Source organism: Nerophis lumbriciformis, linkage group LG13 (genome assembly GCF_033978685.3).
Source record: "Nerophis lumbriciformis linkage group LG13, RoL_Nlum_v2.1, whole genome shotgun sequence".
Lineage (NCBI taxonomy): Eukaryota > Metazoa > Chordata > Actinopteri > Syngnathiformes > Syngnathidae > Nerophis > Nerophis lumbriciformis.
Window position 1 is genome coordinate 10,202,542 of NC_084560.2, and position 12,879 is coordinate 10,215,420.

The window sequence follows — 12,879 nt, forward strand, 5'->3', positions numbered from 1 at the left end:
AGTTCTGTAGTTGCAAACACCAAATCTGAGGGATGGAGGAGGTTTTTAATTTCAGGTCTAACTAATTAATTAGCCATGTTAAAGCTGACGTCTGGAAAATTTTACAACAGCGTTTCTCTGCACAATCGGTACTGGAAAAACACGATCGGTCCTTGTTGGGGCTGGGCAATTATGGCAAAAATAATAATCACGATTATTTTTGATTGATATTGAAATCACAATAATATGATTATTCATTCATTGGAAAACATGAGTATTTATTATACCACCAAAACTCAACCTTCAATATAAAAACCCCCGATATAAACTAGTAACAAGTTAACAAAATAATAGTAAAAATGATAAATTAACATTACAATAGCAATATAATAAAACAGTAAAATGTAATTTATTTGAATTACACGTCTACTTTTTTATACTTATTTTAACAGCACAGTTTTTTGTTGTTGTCATAAATGTATTGAAATGCAAAAATCCTCAAATGTATTGGTGCAATATATCTTTGAATGATTTTCACCAGTATTTCAAATTAAAGCATAATAATTTTGTTCATGTAATGTGAATGTACATTTTGTGTAAGGTACTTTTTAGAAACTTTAATTTTGCCCAGCTGCTGTTCTGAGCTTGACCAGTAAGGAGACAACTTGAGGCTGTTTAAAAAAAAAAAAGGGAAAAAAAAGAGCCTCATCATAATCCAAATTAGCCGCACCGTTTTATATGTCGCGGGGTTCAAAGCGTAGGTAAAAAGTAGCGGCTTATAGTTTGGAATTTTCAGTATATGTCTAGAATCCCTCAACTATAACAGGGAAGCGTAAGACGATAGTGCAGAAAGCAGATTTATCCAAACGTGTTCAGCTCCAAATCCAAATTAAACCCAAACTTCAGACAAGCAATGACAAAATATAATAATAATAATAATAATAATCACAATTATTTTGATTGATTTTGAAATCACAATAATATGATTATTCAATCATTGGAAAACATGAGTATTTATTATACCACCAAAACTCAACTTTCAATATAAATGTAAAGAAAACAAAGGATAAAACTAGTAACAAATTAACAAAATAATAGAACGATACATTAACATAACAATAGCAATATAATAAAACAGTAAAATTAAGTTTTTCCAGTTTAAGTGGTAGAAAATGGATGGATGAATAACGCTTTTACCTTTTCATTTATTTTAACACCATAGTGTTTTTGTTTTTTGTCATAAATGTATTAAAAAGCAAAAATCCTTAAATGTTTTCGTGCAATACATATTTGAATGATTTTGACCGGTGTTTCAAATTAAAGCATAATTATTTTGTTAATGTAATGTATGTTTTGTGTAAGATACTTTTTAGAGCCTTTAATTTTGTCAGCGCCGCTGCAGTTTTGAGTTTGACGAGTAAAGAGAAGACTTGAGGCTGTTAAAAAAAAAAATTCTCTCACCATGGCCGTCAGCGGAAAAAAAATAATCCAAAATTAGCCACACCGTTTTAGAAGTCGTGGGGTTCAAAGCGTAGGAAAAACGTAGCGGCTTTTAGTTTGTAATTTACAGTATATGTCTAGAATCCCTCAAATATAACAGTAACCTGCCCTGGGAAGCGTAAGACGAAGGCACAGAAAGCAGATTTATCCAAACGTGCTCAGCTCCAAATCCAAATTAAACCCAAACTTCAGACAAGCAATGACAAAATATAATAATAATAATAATAATCACAATTATTTTGATTGATATTGAAATCAGAATAATATGATTATTCATTCATTGGAAAACATGAGTATTTATTATACCACCAAAACTCAACCTTCAATATAAAAACCCCCGATATAAACTAGTAACAAGTTAACAAAATAATAGTAAAAATGGTAAATTAACATTACAATAGCGATATAATAAAACAGTAAAATGTTGTTTTTCCAGTTTAATTTATTTGAATTACACGTCTACTTTTTTATACTTATTTTAACAGCACAGTTTTTTGTTGTTGTCATAAATGTATTGAAATGCAAAAATCCTCAAATGTATTGGTGCAATATATCTTTGAATGATTTTCACCAGTATTTCAAATTAAAGCATAATAATTTTGTTCATGTAATGTGAATGTACATTTTGTGTAAGGTACTTTTTAGAAACTTTAATTTTGCCCAGCTGCTGTTCTGAGCTTGACCAGTAAGGAGACAACTTGAGGCTGTTTAAAAAAAAAAAAAAAAAAGGGAAAAAAAAGAGCCTCATCATAATCCAAATTAGCCACACCGTTTTATATGTCGCGGGGTTCAAAGCGGAGGTAAAAAGTAGCGGCTTATAGTTTGGAATTTTCAGTATATGTCTAGAATCCCTCAACTATAACAGTAACCTGCCCTGGGAAGCGTAAGACAATAGCGCAGAAAGCAGATTTATCCAAACGTGTTCAGCTCCAAATCCAAATTAAACCCAAACTTCAGACAAGCAATGACAAAATATAATAATAATAATAATAATAATCACAATTATTTTGATTGATTTTGAAATCACAATAATATGATTATTCAATCATTGGAAAACATGAGTATTTATTATACCACCAAAACTCAACTTTCAATATAAATGTAAAGAAAACAAAGGATAAAACTAGTAACAAATTAACAAAATAATAGAACGATACATTAACATAACAATAGCAATATAATAAAACAGTAAAATTAAGTTTTTCCAGTTTAAGTGGTAGAAAATGGATGGATGAATAACGCTTTTACCTTTTCATTTATTTTAACACCATAGTGTTTTTGTTTTTTGTCATAAATGTATTAAAAAGCAAAAATCCTTAAATGTTTTCGTGCAATACATATTTGAATGATTTTGACCGGTATTTCAAATTAAAGCATCATTATTTTGTTAATATAATGTATGTTTTGTGTAAGGTACTTTTTAGAAACTTTAATTTTGTCAGTGCAGTCAGACCGCTGCTGTTTTGAGCTTGACGAGTAAAGAGATGACTTGAAGCTGTTTAAAATAAATAAATAAATAAATAAATAAAAGCCTCTCATCCTGGCCGTCAGTGAAAAAAAAAAATCCAAATTAGCCGCACCGTTTTATAAGCCGCGGGGTTCAAAGCGTAGGTAAAAAGTAGCGGCTTATAGTTTGGAATTTTCAGTATATGTCTAGAATCCCTCAACTATACCAGTAACCTGCCCTGGGAAGCGAAAGACGATAGCACAGAAAGCAGATTTATCCAAACGTGTTAAGCTCCAAATCCAAATTAAACCCAAACTTCAGACAAGCAATGACAAAATATAATAATAATAATAATAATAATCACAATTATTTTGATTGATATTGAAATCACAATAATATGATTATTCATTCATTGGAAAACATGAGTATTTATTATACCACCAAAACTCAACTTTCAATATAAATGTAAAAAAAACTAAGGATATAAACTAGTAACAAATTAACAAAATAATAGAACGATAAATTAACATAACAATAACAATATAATAAAACAGTAAAATTCAGTTATTCCAGTTTAAGTGGTAGATAATGGATGGATGAATAACGCTTTTACTTTTTCATTTATTTTAACACCATAGTGGGTTTTTTTTCGTCATAAATTTATTAAAATGCAAAAATCCTCAAATGTATTGGTGCAATACATATTCGAATGATTTTGACCGGTATTTGAAATTAAAGCATAATTATTTTGTTAATGTAATGTATGTTTTGTGTAAAGTACTTTTTAGAGCCTTTAATTTTGTCAGCGCAGTCGACGAGTAAAGAGACGACTTGAAAAAACAAATAAATAAAATAAAAAATAAAATAAAATAAAAAAGCCTCTCATCCTGGCCATCAGCGGAAAACAAAATAATCCAAATTAGCCGCACCGTTTTATAAGCCGCGGGGTCCAAAGCGTAGGAAAAACGTAGCGGCTTATAGCTTGGAATTTTCAGTATATATCTGGAATCCCTCAACTATACCAGTAACCTGCCCTGGGAAGCATACGACAATGTTCAGCTCCAAATCCAAATTAAATCCAAACTTCAGGCCAGCGATGACAAAATGTTGGGGGAAAGGAGGTGGAGGAATGTGTGATGGATGAATGGAGCTGTAAGTCCCATCTCTCTCTGCCTTGTCTTTCCTCATCCATTCTCACCGTGTTGACAGCAGTCTGCCAGGCGGAACAGCGCCGGCCTATCGGGTCGTTCGTATTCTCAGCCCCCGACCCCCAGGACCGGGGCACACATGCAGCCACAGACCATAGCACATCAGAGTCAAGATGGAGGATTCAATGGTTATCGATGCCTGATTAATGTTCTCTCAGCATAGAATATCGATCAACTCACGTTTTGGTCTCTATATTTATCGTCATACAGAGCAGATGTTAAAACATGTACATGCAAAACCCGCCAATAAGGATCGTCTTTGTGCTGATGGTGGTCAAGTGTGGCGTTGTAGCTACCACTGTACGCAAATGTACGCGTTGCTGTTTCGACATTGCTGTCTTGCTGCTTCATCCGTCCTACTTACTTACAATATGCAGTATCAGCACTATTTTTACTGGCGCCGTGATTGTCAGGTGATGACATCTATTAAACAAGACAAGAGGCAAAGAATTAAACAGAGACATAATTCAATTTGGACTCAATTGAGGAGAGTCGCCTGTACACTGTACCTTTGTTCGGTATCTCAGCACGCTCTGGCGAAAGATTGTACTCCTCCTTCTTTATTTTACTTTCTCCGACCACATGACCACAGCTGCTTCCAGAGGGAAGTGGGTCATAAACAGCGCTGCCTTTGGTTACCAAACAGTTCAAAAGAAGAGGTCGTAAAATAGTTCAAAAAGACGTTCGTAAAACAGTTCAAAAAGGAGGTTCAAGAAGAGGTAGCCTGGAGGGGAGTCTGGTCCTGCTTCTTCTCCGCTTTGAAGTCCTTGGGTTAGAACAATATATTTCTGTTGATTACCATACATGAAAGAAACCCCCCCTCCCCCATACACAGTGGAGTTTTACGAGCCTTACTCTTGGTAGGTTCCAAAGACAGCTTTTGTCTTCTCAAAAGCTGTCTTTTGAAACACAACGTTTTTGCGATAACTTGGAAACAGTTATTCTAACAGTGATCACAGAGAGCAAACTAGCCTATCCTGCTATATTGACATTTCGAGCTGCTGCATCGCCTCTGAGTTGGTGAAAGTTAATTCTAGACTAGATGAGGCGATTCCTGAAGGAATTGCGTGCAAATGCTCCAATGCTGAAGTTGAACTGAAATGCTGACATAATGTAGTATAAATGTAACAATAGTTTGACTGGTTTGAATGTCGAAGACTTTGAATTTCCAGGAAAACCTGAATTTGGTTTGGAACTTGGGAAAGTGTTAGAGTGTCCAGGATGAGTGCAATGTGTTGACAAATGTGGGAATTGTGCAACTTGGGAAAATGTCCCCTTCATTTCAATAAGAACTTCCTGGAATTTTGGGAAAAGCGGGATTAAAAAAAAAAAAGATTAATAGCATGAATGTCCTGAATGAGCTGAATTGGTTGGTGTTGGAATTGTTTAAATCGGTCAGGAAATGTTGAAGTAGTAACAGTTTTTTAATTGAAAAATGGTTGTGGGGGAGATGTAGCCAGCGCTGCCTGCAGGAGCAAAAGTCACCGCCTCTGTCCATGGTGCTGAGGACAGAGCACCATCAGACGGGGGCGTGGCAGTGCTGACGGCGAGACACAGCTGGCAGGTGATTAGATTTCACAGGTGGTACGTGTTAATCTAATCATCTGTTGTCTTTAACAGCAAGCAACCGGGAGCAGAGGGAGAGAGACGTGACTGAAAAGTCCCGTTCTGCGAGAGAAAACTTTTGATAAAAACATGTGATCATTAAAACTCTGTTAAAACCTGCACGCTTGGATCCTGTGAAGTGTTTGTCAGTGGGACCGCTAGGAAGCGACTTCCACAATGGTATTACGGAGTATTGGGAAAATTGGGAATTTTTCACGTTCTTAAAACAACTTGGTATTTGTCCTGACTAAGAGGAATGTTTTGAAAGTGGAACAGTAGAAATGGGTTGAAAAATGTGAAAGGAGTCATCGCACAAAAAAAGGTTGGAAATAAGGTTAGAAAAAACAGGAATTCCTGGAAATTTGTTGAACGTGGAAAAATAGTTGTTTAAATTTCCAGGATGAATTGAATGTGTTGGAGGTGAAATGGTTTGAATCGGTTGAAAAATTTGGGAATTGTTGAAGTTTGAAAAATGGATAATTCATTTTGAATGGGAAAAGTGTCCCTAAAAACTGGGAATTCTAGGAATTTTTTTCATCGAGTTTGAGTTTGAATCGGATAAAAAATGTGGGAGTTGTGGAACTTTGAAAATTGTCCTATTTTTGTCAATGGGAATTTCATGAAAATTTGGGAAAAGCAGGAATTTTTTTTGAAAATGCTAAAACATTTCAACTTTCTGAAATTGGTGTTGGAATTTTTCAAAACGGCCGAGAAATATTGAAGCAGTAACATTTTTAATTGAGAAATGGTATTATATAATTCCTGGAATTTCGGGAAAACTGGGAATTTTTCCAGTTCAAAAAACAATTTGTTGTTTTTTTACCTGATTAAGAGGAATGTTTTGACAGTGGAATGGTTAAAGTGGGTTGAAAAATATGGAAGGAGTAGTCGCCAGAAAAAAGAGTGAAAATAGTGTTTGGAAAACTAGGAATTCTGGGAATTCCTGGATGTTTTTGAAATTGTAAAAATAATATTTTGAATGTCCAGAATGTGTGGAATGTGTTGATGTTGGAATGGCTTGAATAGGTTGAAAAATGTGGGAATTGTGCAACTTGGGAAAATGTCCCATTCATTTCAATAAGAACTTCCTGGAAATTTGGGAATTTTGGGAAAAGCAAGATTACAATTTTTTTTAATAATAATAGCATGAATGTCTTGAATGAGCTGAATTGGTTGGTGTTGGAATTATTTAAATCGGTCAAGAAATGTTGAAGTAGTAACTTGTTTTTTAATTGAAAAAGGGTATTACGGAATTTTGGGAACACCGGGAATTTTTCAAGTTCTTAAAACAACTTGGTATTTGTCCTGACTAAGAGGAATGTTTTGACAGTGGAACAGTTGAAATGGGCTGAAAAATGTGAAAGGAGTCATCGCAGTAAAAAAAGGTTGGAAATAAGGTTAGAAAAAAACAGGAATTCCTGGAAATGTGTTGAACGTGTAAAAATGGTTGTTTAAATTTCCAGGATAAATTGAATGTGTTGAAGGTAAAATGATTTGAATCGGGTGAAAAATGTGGGAATTGTTGAAGTTTGAAAAATGGATAATTCATTTTGAATGGGGAAAGTGTACCTAAAAACTGGGAAATTGAGGAATTTTTTAAAATAATTGTTGAAAAGGAGCACACAATTCCTGAACAGACTGAATATTGTGAAGTTGGAACAGTTTGAATCGGATAACAAATGTGGGTGTTGTGGAACTTTGAAAAGTGTCCTATTCTTTTCAATGGGAATTTCATGAAAATTTGGGAAGAGCGGGAATTTTTTTTGAAAATGCTAAAACATTAAATTTTCTGACATTGTTGTTGGAATTTTTCAAAACGGCCGAGAAATGTTGAAGCAGTAACTATCAGAATAATTGTATCTAAGTTATCACAAAACTTTGTGTTGCCATGAGTTTCCGGCGAGAGGACAAAAGCTGTCTTTGATCCTACCAAGCAGAAGGCTTTAAAACTCCACTGTGTACGATGGGAAGTGACATGAAGGCGTCGGTTTCTTTCTTCTATTGTAATCCACAGGAAGATTTTGTCTTGACCCAAGATCTACAAAGTGGAGAGGAGGCTGGGCCTGACATCTTTCCAGGCACCTTTTCTTTGAACTGTTTTGCAACAAAGGCGATGGCTGTTTACGACCCCCCTCCCTTAGAAACAGCTGTTGCCATGTAATCAGGGAAAGTCCAAATAAAAGAGGAGGCGTACAATTTTTCGTCAGAGCGTGGGACGACACTGTAGAAGGGTACAGTGTCTACGCGTTTCTTCTCAATTGAGCTAAATTTAATTCTGTCTGTTTAATTCCTTGCTTCTTGTCTTGTTTAATAGATGTCATCAGTGTTTGAACCTGACAGTAACATTTTTAATTGAGAAATGGTATTACGGAATTCCTGGAATTTCGGGAAAACTGGGAATTTTTCCAGTTCAAAAAACTATTTTTTTTTTTTTTCCTGATTAAGAGGAATGTTTTGACAGTGGAACGGTTAAAGTGTGTTGGAAATGTGGAAGGAGTAGTCGCCAGAAAAAAGGGTGAAAATAGAGTTTTGAAAACTGGGAACTCTGGGAATTCCTGGAACGTTTTTTAAATTGTAAAAATACTATATTGAATGACCAGGATGAGTGGAATATATCGAAGGTGGAATGGTTTGAATCGGTGGAAAAATGTGGAAATGGTGGGTGCTTGAAAAATGTCCTGGCAAACCGGTAAATCTGGGGATTTTTAGAATTTGTCAAAGGGAAAGCCCGCTATTCCCGAATAGGCTGAACGGTTTGAAGTTGGAACGGTTTGAATTGGATGAAAAATGTCGAAGGTAGAGCGCGCCAAAATCTGTAGAAAAAGAAGAATGATAGATTAATTTTAAATTTTTGCTTTGGAGCATTCACACAATTATAAATCATGTCTCTCACCTGGATAGTAGAAGGTTGTGAACATAAACCCTTAAGTTGGTCAACTTTGACATCCAATTTAGACCCAAGTATAACGAGAAAGACATGAAAAAACACTTTTTTTCCCAACCCTTTGTGAGGATTATGATGGATTGTTGATGTAAAGGGGAATATATAAACATCTCGTCAGTGAGAGCAGACATTGTACAGTAAGTGAGTGTTTTTTTATTTTTGTATATCTTGTTTAGCCCTTAGCGATGCTTAGTGTTTGACTAAAGCTGCATCTGTTTCGCACACAGCTTCTAAAACTTGCAGATCATCCTCCTTATATTCAGGCTCAAAAATAGAAGTTTCTGGGTCAAAATTTGTCCCAAAGTAGTCTTTGTTGTCTCTCATCAAGTCTTCCATGATTAGTAGTCTTGTTGTTGTTATTGTTGAAGGAAACGTGAACGTTGTGATGCTTCTGTGAAATTAATACACCGCCGAATGCTTAAAATGACCAATAATGTAGTATTAATAGCAAGTATTAGCGATGTTGTTATTATGAGTTCTAACACAGAGGAACTATTTTTAGCTGAGCTAACTAGCTTATGCTGCAATATTGACATATTGAGCTGCTGCATCGCCTCTGAGTTGGTGAAAGTTAATTCTAAATTATAAATCATGCCTCTCACCTGGATAGTAGAAGGTTGTGGACATAAGCCCTCAAGTTTGTCAACTTTGTGTTGTGGTTGGAGGAGGAAGTTGTGACAGCACACAACCACAAGGGGGCAATATTGCTCTATGTATTTATTATATGTGCATATATAAACAATATAATAAATAATGAACAATATAATTTAATTAAACAACAAAGGAATGGCGTGTGTGAACTAGATCCAAAAGGGGTGTATGGCGGACTATGTGTATGAATAATTAGCGGTTGAGTATTACCATAATTGTTGGATGAGGAAGCAGACAAATCCAAAGGGGCTATAGGAAAAAGGGGTCCGTGATCCAAGTGAGGTCCGTGGGGCAGAGAGAGGCATCAAGAGGTCCGTGTCCAGAGCAGGGGTCGAGGATCAAGGGAGGCAGTCCAAGGAAGCGAAACGCACAGCTCGAATCCAAGGCAACTGAAGGAAAACAGGTACGCCAACAGAAGGTTATGTTATGTTATGTTATGTTTTGGCCTTCAAAAGCCTGCACAACCTGCTGGTTGTGCAGGCTTTTGAAGGCGGGTCTGATAATCAGCTCCAGGTGTGCAGATTGCCGGTGATTGATTGCAGCTGTTTACTACCGCTGGTCTGGGGCGCGATTTGCGCGCTCTCTGAGCTGCGCTCGGTGCAGCGCACAGGTGAATGCGCACCGATGCGCACCCCCGGACCGTGACACTTTAAAACCGAACTCAAGAGAAAGACACGAAACAACACTTTTATTTAACCCTTTGTGAGGATTATGATGAATGGTTGATGTACAGGGGAAGATATAAACATCCCATCAGACTTTATCCCAGTGAGAGCAGACATTGTACAGTAAGTGATTGTTTTATTATGTTTGTATATCTTGTTTAGCACTTAGCAATACTGCTACACATTGCTTAGTGTTTGGCTAAAGCTGCATCTGTTTAGCACACAGCTTCTAAAACTTGTAGATCATCCTCCTTATATTCAGGCTCAAAAATAGAAGTGTGTGGATGATAATTGTCCCAAAGTGGTATTTGTTGTCTCTCATCAAGTCTGCCATTATTAGTGGTGTTGTTGTTGTTGAAGGGAAAGTGAACTTTGTGAAATTAATACGCCGCCGCATGCTGAAAATGATCAAAATATGTAAATGTTACATGTTATTAGGAATGTTACCAGATACTACATACTGTATATACTTACAGTGTATATACAACGTTGATGGAGGTTTTTAGATGTTTTTAGAGCACTTCACAGGCAGACTAGAGCAACTCTTATTGTTAGCTGACTCTTGCTAGCGTTTATATACGTGTTGGAGTGCATAAAAAAGAAAAAAAACATGTGTTCTTGATATCTCTCATCTAGTCTGCCATGATTAGTTGTCTTATTGTTGAAGGAAAAGTGAACGTTATGATGCGTCTGTGACATTAATAGCGAAATATGTAAACATTACATGTTATTATGAATGTTACTAGATACTACATAAATACTTACAGTGTGTATATAAAACCATGGATGTTTTTGCATGTTTTTAAGAGCGCTTTATAGGTGGAATAGAGTGACTCCTATTAGCTTAATTGTTAACTGACTTTTGCTAGTGTTTATCTACAATTTAGAATGCATAAAAAAAGAAAACACATGTTTTTGTCTTAAATTAGAATTGTGAATGATAGACACAATTCCTAAAAATGTAATGCTTCAGTCGCATGCAGCTTTCTCACAGGAATGAGGGTATAAAATCATCCCTTTCTCATTTTCCAAGACCATAGAGTGACTCTGTCTTTTGGAATCAAACATGTTCTGAGTTTTTAAAGTATGCTGTAACACTTCCGACATTTCAGTTAGCCTTCTCTCCTAAGTTTCTCCCAACTCCTCCTCGTCCTGTCTCACCGGTCCTTCTTCGCCATGCCGTAGACGTCACCAGTAATCTTGGCCACCGGGTGAGCACAGATTGTGGGCTTCAGTGGCGCAGCGTAACCAATAGGTGATTGGATTCAGAATAATTCCCCCTAATGACGAGGCCAGCTCAAGGCTGTTGCTGCTAATTAGAACACAGTACGTGCGAGGAACCGAACACGGCGTCGCCTCCCAATGCACCGCTGGAGGCCGGGAAGCAGAGAGCCTCACTCAAGGACGAGCACACGGTGCAAAAGCTGCAGATGAAGCATGACGGAGACAAAAGCACAACAATAAAGATGAACAATAACAAAAGATTATTCGCCCGACATGCACACAAGTCTTAATGTTGTAACATTTCCATGACCGGCTCATGTGTCCGATAGCCCTTTTCCTGCAAACAGTACAGTTAAATATTCACCACTTCCATTTAGAATTGCCATAAAGCTGACATACACAAATATCAGGATTCAGGATCCTTTATTATTGTCCATTCTTAACATGTACAAGACACATAAGAACTGAAATTACATTTTCGGCACAGTCCCACTAAGAGCAGACATATGTCACAGGGAGACAAGACGGGACCGCCGACGATTCAGCCACTTACGGCGCTCCTTAAAAAAGGTGGGAAAACAGGACCGCCAACGGATCAGCCACTTATGGCGCTCCTTAAAAAAGGCAGGAAAGTGGGTAAGAGTAAAAAATATCAGTCAAAGGCTGGACCCTCGGTAGGGGGTCCAGACTGAGTCCAAGGGAAAACAATTAAGTTACATATAATCACAACAACTCGCAACAGAGTGGGGCGGGGCCTGCTGCTATAAAGCGCTACTCAGCTGTCCATAACCCCGAAGGGGAAACAAGCGGTGGTGAAGGCGTGGGATGGGGGTGGGGTGTGTGTTTGTTAATATGCCCATTGTCTTTGGGTGTAGTGGTGTTGTGTATATAGGCCCGGAGCCGTTCTGCATGCAATGCAAGCAAAGTTCGATTTCCAGGTGTCGTTGAGGAGGGAGGGAGGTCAAAAGCGTCCATCTTTGAGGAGTCCTCGGGGATGTTTACAAAACAGCCTGCTCTTGTTGTTGCTTCAAGGCCATTCGAGGGAGTCAAATCGTATATTAGGATATTTGTTTTTCCGCGAGCAGACATTACAATGGCTTGTCTGTTCTATTCGTCCTTGTTGGCTCTCATATCCCATTTTTCCCTTTCAGCTTCTCCATGATGTGATCCATCTTGCGATTCAGTTCAGAAATCGCCCCAGACTGTGATCCCACAGCCCGGCCCAAACCTTCCATTGCGACGAACAGCCTTTGGGCTCCTTGAGTGGCTGCCATCGTCTTACGAATTTGACGATACACCAGAGCAATACCAAGCCCAATCAGCAGGTACCCCGCGATCATGGTTCCAAATAGGTAGATGTCTTCCACGTCCTTGTTGGAAAGGACTGAGAGGCACATGATTCTCCATTTATCCCAGGAATCTCTCACGTACCTGCAGGCTCCCCAGAACCTCTTTTCCTCGTCAAAAAGATTGTGTCAATAGAGTCGAGAGTCCAGCTAATCAATTCCATGTCTGATGTTTAGATTTGGAGGACAGCGCAAAGAAAGAGAAATATAAACTGTGGAAGGAATTGACTTCAAAATTAAATCACAGTATGTTTATCAAATATTGCGATAACTATGATTGATTCTATGCTGATTTTGTAAATATACTAAC